Below are 7,838 nucleotides of genomic sequence, written 5' to 3'. Positions count from 1 at the left end.
ATCAAGGGGCAAGAGTGGAGAGAGAAAAGGGAGGGGCGGGGAGGACATCTTTTACCCCAGCACTCACCAGCACTCTGAAGGCAAAAGCAAGCAGGATTTCTGTGAGCTCCAAGACAGCCAAGGAAGGCTACTAGTGATGCCCTGTTTTTTTAAACAAACAAACAAAATAGAAGTGGTGGCACTCACTGAGAAGTCGGAACCCGGAGCTTGCTAGCCAGCCTAACTTACTTGGAAAGAGCCTGGCCAGTGAGAGACCAGTCTCTAAACAGAGGTGGACAGACACCTGAGGTTGCCTTCCAGCCTCCACACAGACATATGTACACGCGTGCTCAGGAACCTACCTGTAAACACAGATTATTATAATAATTATTATTTTTAACACAGATTATTTTTATAGAAGAAAGAAAGTAACCTGTCTGTGCAGAACCCATCACTGCTTCCTCCCCTGTCCTGAATGAATTGCCTGATGATCTGCTGGCCTGCAAAAGTGGGGAGAGGGGGCACACCAGCCATGCTCAGCAGCCCTGAGCTCTCCATACCTGGGCCTCAGTCATGGCCCGGAAGGAGATGACTGTCCGGCTTGCACGCGGCAACGCCTCTGTTCCCTGCTCAGCCCTGCTGCTGCATGGAGTCAGCCACCAGTGGGGCCCAAAGTGATCCTGGAAAGCTTTTGGAAGGACTTGATTTGGAATGAGCCTTATTACTGGGTCAGTGACCATAGTACTCTTCAGAAAGTCTACAGACTGCCACTCCTAAGCTCAGGAACCAACTGTGTGACAGACCCAAGTGAGACAGTCCTACTGTGTGAACAGACCCAAGTAAGATAGTCCTACTGTGTGACAGACCCAAGTGATAACAGTCCTACTGTGTGACAGACCCAAGTGAGACAGTCCCACTGTGTGACAGACCCAAGTGAGACAGTCCTACTGTGTGACAGACACAAGTGAGGCAGTCCTGCAGCCACCATAAGGACAAACACAACTTCAGTGAGTTTGCCAAACTAAGGCCAAGGGCTATTCCCACGCAATCACTGATTTAAGTTTGGGGGTCCTCAGGCTCACTCCCTCCTCTGACCAACTGGACACATACTCAAGTGTCCCTGTGGCCTCCTTCAGGTTTGACAATTAACCACGATGTTTCAGAAGACAAGTGCTGTGTTCACTATTTCAGAGAGTGGAGGAATGGCTCAGTGGGTCTGGGTGCCTTCTATCCGAACACAAGGTCCTGAGATCAGAACCGAACACCCACAGGGAAAAAAAGAGGCATGGCCATATACTTGCCTGTAACTCCAGCATTGCGAGAGGGGCCGACTGGCTTCCAGGCTCCATGTGAGACCCTGTTCTGAGAGAAAAAGGCAGAGAGTGATAGGGCATCTGCCATCACCTTCTGTGTCTGCACAGGTCCACATGTACACATACACAACACACCAATGCATCACATTCACACACACACACGCACATATACATATAAACTCACATGTATATATACAATATACACACATACATACATATACATGCACATAAACACATATATATGTACATATGCACACTTACACACACATATACATATGTACACTCTCAAAATTCACATATACTCATACACACATATATGCAAACATACACACATGCACATATACCCATATACACACTCACACACAAACTCAAACACATGTACACACATACACACATGCATATACACACATGCACACACATATACACACGTATACACACTTATACATATGTACATACACACATGTTCATACTCACACATGCATATAAACTCATACATGTGCACATAAGCACACACATACACACTCAAATATATGCATGCTCTCACATATACACACTATACACTCACATGCACACATATACACACTCACACATATGCATAAACTCATACATATACACTTACACACATGCACATATACTCACATACACACATATACACACATACACACATATACTCACATACACACATATACTCACATACACAGATATACTCACATACACACATATACTCACATACACACATATACTCACATACACACATATACTCATATACACACATATACTCACATACATGTACACACAACCAATCACAGGGTTTAGAGATTGTTTTATCTTTCAGTAGCAAAAGGATACAAGCTAGAGAGAGCCAGAATAAGAGCACATCTGGGAAGGTCTCCTACAGTCTTCTAGTTCCCCTTCCCTCAGAGTCCTTGATGGTGCTGCCTGACAGCTAATTCATGGCATTCTATGAGAGGGTTGTGATCAGTGAGGCTCACAGGTACCCCGTGATGCAGGATTAGACCATGTGTTGCCCACAGGGGCAGACCTTCTGTTTCCAGCTCCTCTTGAGGTCGGGATTAGTTAGGTTTTTACTGCTAGGATAAAACACTGTGATCAAAAGTAACTTGGAGAGGAGAGAATTTACTTCAGCTTTCAGGTCCACATCATGGTCCATCACTGAGGGAAGTTAAGGCAGGAATTCAAGACAGGAACCTGGAGGGATGGAGAAGCACTGCTTACTGGCTTGCTCAGTCTGCTTCCAGGGGACAAGAGCCCAGGGGAATGGCTCCGCCCACAGTGGGGTAGGACCTCCCATCTCAACCACCAATTGACAACGCCTCACAGACCTAGCTAAGGCAGTGTCTAGGTTGTGTCAAGATGACAAAAACCAACCAGCACATCAGGCTTCCTCTCAAGATCACTGTTCCTCGGTTTACCTACTTTCCATCAAGTGACTCTCTCTCTACTCATGCCCGCCTTGGTGAGTGGTGGAAGCTGTTTCTATGTCCCCCGTTATGTCCTCCTCTATCTGGCAGGGCTTGAATAATTTAAATTTGACTAATGATTCTATTTTTATATGATCTCTCCTGGAACACTTCTACCCACTATTCTAGCCTAATCAGCAGGTGACACACCTACTCTTCATTTAAGATTAATGTGCACATGATTTAAAAAAAAACATTAAATGACTTTGCCATCACCCTTTGGAAGAATTACTTAGAATATCTTTTTTGTAAAGTTTATTTTATGTGTGTGTATGTACATACGTGTGTATGTGTGTATTCATGTGTGTATGTACATGTGTATGTACATGTGTGTATGAACATGTGTGTATGTGTGTGTATGTGTGTCTGTATGTGTGTGTATGTGTGTGTATGCATGTGTGTATGTACATGTGTATGTACATGTGTGTGTGATGCAGGCAGTGCTCACAGAGGCCAGAAGAGGGCAGTAGATCCCCCTGGAGCTGAGCTGCCTGATGTGGTCTTTGGGAACCAAATTTGTATCCTCTGCAAGAGCAGTCAGTAGGAGCTCTTAACCTTTGAGCCATCTCTGCAGCCAACTATAATACCTTTACAAAGGAATGATTGGATTTACTAATAATACCTTTACAAAGGAATGATTGGATTTCTGAAACCTAGGTGGCACTGTTTTCTAAAATGACCATTTTTACTTGGACAAAATTCAGCTTGTTTCCCTAAAATAAATTCTTGTGCTTGTTCTCCCTTTCATCATGGTACACTGGAACTTCACTGTGGCGAGATCACAGATTTTATTTCTCTTATAGAAAGTCTGTGGTGAAAAGCAAAAGAAAGGAGAGGGGGTTGGGAGGAAGACAGGTGGGAGGAGGGCAGGTGGGAGGAGGGAGGAAAGGAGGTAGGAGGTTGGGAACAGGAATGAGTCAGGACAAAGGATAATAACATACTCGTAGGGAATGTTACAATGAGACTCACAATGTCAAATGCTACCTTTAAATTTTCATTTGGAAACTGAAAAATAAAAATGAAATGAAACTTGCTGTGTGTGTGGATGGGCACCTTTAATCTCAGCACTCAGAAGCAAAAGCAGGCAGATGTCTGTGAGTTCCAGGCCAACACGCAAATATACAACAAGGGGCTGTTTCAAAAACATAAATAAATATAGATAATAAATGGATAAATGAACAATAACATCTGCTGGTCTAAAGTACCAATATTTGTGTTAGTAAACACTGACAACAAATGTATAGGAGTAATGAGATGGTTCAGCAGGTGGGGAACTTGTGGCCAAGCCTGATGACCTGAGTTTAATCCCCAGAACCCACATGGTAGACTCCTGTGAGGTCCATTGACCCCCCACATCCTGTTGTATGTGTGCACACTCAATAAAGGAATGAATGTTTAAACCTGCAGGAACGTGTACGGGTATTTATTTCTTCCCCTTCCATCTAAATGATCCTGTTATTGTATCTCAAAGTTCTTTACATCAGTATGATCAATATTGCATCTGCATACACTTGGTAGGTAGCCACTGGTCTGAGACTGATTCTAAACACTTGACTATGACTACTCCAAGCAGAAGTGTGTTGTGCCATGTGTATATACTGACCGACTCTGGATGCTTGAAACATATATAATTTGTACTACTACAAAAAGAATCTAAAGACTTTTAAACCAATTAATTAATTGTGTGTGTATATGTGTGCATGTGTGTGGTCTATGATATGTTTGTAGGGGGACCAGAGCTTGACATCAGGGTGTCATCCCCTGTCACTTTCTACCTTATTTCTTTAAAAAAATATTTTAACTGTCTTGCTACTTTGTGGGTTCTTCTGTCTTCCACCCCTTTCCTTCTACCTTTTCAACCCTCTAACACTAGACAGGAGAGAGAAAAGTGTAGAGAGGAAAGAAAAGAGATCCCTAAAAACTTAGGGGGTTGGAAGGGGAGCAACGATACCTGCTGATTAGGGCATCGATTTCCTTGGGGGAAGTTTTATCTTCACTGTCAGGATATCTAGTTTCTTCCTTTGTTGTTTCGTCTTTGAGCACAACTACTGAACAAATTTCTACCACCAACAACCAACAACCCCCCACACCCATCAGGGCTCTAGCATTTACATTCCCTTTAAAAAGTCTCCAGACTTCCCAACATCACACACTCATAGAAACTATCTGCAGCTTGCAAAATCACACCCCTGCTAGAGCATGAGGCAAATCCTAGTCAGCTGCTGTGGACAATCTGAAGCAGCCCCATATCCCATACCTGGGATTAAAACAAAAACACGTTCTTATATTATTTCTGGGTTTTTGGTTTTTGTTTTTTGCTTTTTAAAGAAACCAGAATTCAGCACAGGAAATGAAACTTGGATTCTCTAAGAAAACAGCCAGTGCTCTTAGTGGCTGAACCATCTCTCTAGCCCTCTGCCTTGCTTCCTATGGACAGATTCTCTCGCTGAACCTGGAGCTCATCCGATCAGACTGTAGCTCAGCAGCTTGGAGGATCCTCCTGTCTCTGCCTCCCTAGCATTTGGGCTTGTAGACATGTGTCCCACCCACACTCAGCTTTCTCATGGGTGCTGGAGATCCTGACTAGGGTCCTTGCTTCACCCATGAATCATCACCCTGGACACATGACTTAACTTTTAAAGACTCAAGTAAAGAAAGGAGGAAGAAGAGAAAAATCAAAGGAGCACGTGATCAGAGCCCGGCATCCTTCTTCCCATCAGTTTGTCCACTAAACTGCTCCCTCTCCTGCCTCCTTCAGCAGGTAATACAAGACCCATTCAGAAACCACAAAGTAACAAAAGGAATAAGAGGGAAAACTGATTTTCTAACTACTTTTAAAACCCGAGGGGTCTGTTCCAGATTTGCCTGGTCCAAATCAGTAGGCAGCCACCAGTCAGGGTTGCCCCTGAGCACTTGAAATACCGCCAGCCAATATAGCGGCTTCAGTGACCCCGAAAGAGCAGAACAGATTTTTGTAGAGGAAAATTTTAAAGAAATCTAATTTCTCCCTAGAGAAAACTGGATGTCTTGTGAGTCCATTAAACAAGAATCCACACTGCACAAAGGAGCAGGGAGAGACTAGGAGTGGGCTCATGAAAGTTAATTAAAATAACTGGATGTTAAAAGTAGGATTCCCACCACCAAACTCCAACACAAAAGCTGGGGTTTGGACATAAAGAGCCAGAATGAGAGGGTGGGGTGAGAGGGGTCAGTGGTAGGACTGGTAAAAAAAAAAAAAAGTAGTTACAGGCACTGATGGGGTGGGTGAGTTTCATGTCTGACTCCCTCCCTCACACACACACACACACACACACACATACACACACACACACACCCCGTGAGTTCTGAGGGCCACACAGAAACCAGGGCAGGGAGGGAGTCAGGAAAGCTGCTGGGTGTGGCTGCTGTGCAGTGGTGCTTGGTGCTCTGTCTTTAAGGGAGGGGGCAGATGAGAAGGAAGAGAGAGATGAGAGAGGGAGGGAGGGAGGGAAAGGGATTGGGGGATGGGTGAAAAGAAGCGGTGGGCTGGTGAGAAGCAACCCTCGCTCTTATTCCCTCATTTTTCAGTGAGACTTTAATAAAAATGTTACAGAGTGAAATGAGAGATGCCCAGGGAAGAGTGGAACGAGCCATGAGGGGAGACAGCACTGGTAATAGACTCATGATTTTGAACAAATGACTTGGGAAACTTCAAATACAGAACCAGAAGTTTCCAAGGAAGGAAGAAGCAATCCCAGAGGAGGGCCCAGGGCTTGGTCAGGTCCTCCTCTCAGCCTGCAAAGTCACCTGCCTCTGGGCTGGGAAGAATAAGGAGTGGGAGGCAGCTCAGGGGTGTCAGCAGGGAGGCCATGTCTCCTCTGGGCCCAGGCTCTGTAAGACAATAGGCTTACAGAGCGCATTTCCCCTCATGGTCTGACCTTAAGCACACTTCAACTCTGGGCTCTGAAAGGAATCTAGACAAACATTTAAAAACATTGTCTCTTAGTTGACAAAAAGGGTTGGTGACATCTAAGAAAATAAAGAGGTCGGGAGGTCGGGAAGACAAGTCAGGGACAGCTCCTCTTCCAGCTTGAGGACTTGAGATTGGTGCTCCACCCCCAACTTAAAAACAAAACCCAAAACTGAACATATCTTTGTAATCCCAGCACTGGGGTGGGAGGAGGCAGGCAGAGAGCTTCCTGGGACTTTCCAGCCAGCCAGCCTAGCTGAACGGATGAGCTCCTGGATGGTGAGAGACCCTGTTTAAGAAAACAAAGTGGACGACACCTGAAGAACAATACCCAAAGTCAGCTTCTAGCTTTCATACACACACACACACACACACACACACACACACACACACACGCACACGCACACACACACATACACACACATACACACGCACACACACACACATGCACATACACACACACATACACACACACACACACATACACACACATACACACGCACACACACACACATGCACATACACACACACATACACATACACACACACATGCACACACACACACCCTCTGCACTTGAGCACACACATGTGCACAGACATATAAACCCATACATGCACATACATGTGCACGCACACATGCACACACACACATACGCTCTCTGCACTTGAGCACACACATGTGCACAGACATATAAACTCATGTATGCACATACATGTGCACACACACCCACATGCACACGCAGGGACACATGCACACACATGCATGAACACACACAAATGCATGCATAAATGCATACAGTCCCCTTGCTCAAATGCACACATACACACATACACACACACTCACACACATGCCTCCTGCACATAAGCACACACGAATATACACACAGGACCCCCGACACATATATGTATATTGGTACAGGCATACTAATTCATACAAAAAAGAAAAATAATAATGTAATTGTTGAACACTTATCTATAAATACCTGAGTGCTCCCACACTGGGCAGAAAACAGACATTTGCTCAACACTTGAAATTTTGTTATCCTATCCTCGTTTCATGTCAGAAAGAAACATTGCTGGGACCCTCATGACCAGACTCCCAGGCTTTCAGGCAGG

This window comes from Mastomys coucha, unplaced genomic scaffold, assembly GCF_008632895.1.
Source record: "Mastomys coucha isolate ucsf_1 unplaced genomic scaffold, UCSF_Mcou_1 pScaffold23, whole genome shotgun sequence".
NCBI classification, from domain to species: Eukaryota; Metazoa; Chordata; class Mammalia; order Rodentia; family Muridae; genus Mastomys; species Mastomys coucha.
Note: the sequence above shows the minus strand (reverse complement) of the source record.